The following is a 492-nucleotide window of genomic DNA, read 5'->3' as shown; positions in this document are numbered from 1 at the left end:
TGTTTGAAAGAGCGAGAGAGAATATTATTTTGATAGCAGACCTGATCCCAATGACTCTACTGCCCCAGCCTGGAGAGAACGACAACTGCGTTTGAATTTCCTGATGCAAAAGCAGACAAAAGAGTGATCCTGATGCAAAAGCAGACAAAAGAGGGATCAAGTTCAGATCTGACGTCTGTAGAGGATAAAAATAAGAGTACATCAACATCCATATTTTTTTTTTCAAGTTGGTTGCTATACTGTGAAAAACAGTTGTACTTAACTAGTGCAACAAAAAAAAGATGATCGTCTGGGTCCCTATCATCTTTGTGGCCAATTCCACTGCTTGTTCTCATTCGCTAATTCTTGGTAGCGTCTTGTCAGTTCTTGGCAGTGAAGGGCGATATGATTGGATGAGAAGGTTTGGAGGGGCTGGACCTCTGACCTTCTCATCCAATGTGTTTTGAGAAAGAGGCGAGAAGAGGGGACGCGAGGAATCAAGTGAATCAATTG

Source organism: Oncorhynchus masou, chromosome 13, assembly GCF_036934945.1.
Source record: "Oncorhynchus masou masou isolate Uvic2021 chromosome 13, UVic_Omas_1.1, whole genome shotgun sequence".
In the NCBI taxonomy this organism is placed as follows: domain Eukaryota; kingdom Metazoa; phylum Chordata; class Actinopteri; order Salmoniformes; family Salmonidae; genus Oncorhynchus; species Oncorhynchus masou.
This window is presented reverse-complemented; position numbering follows the sequence as displayed.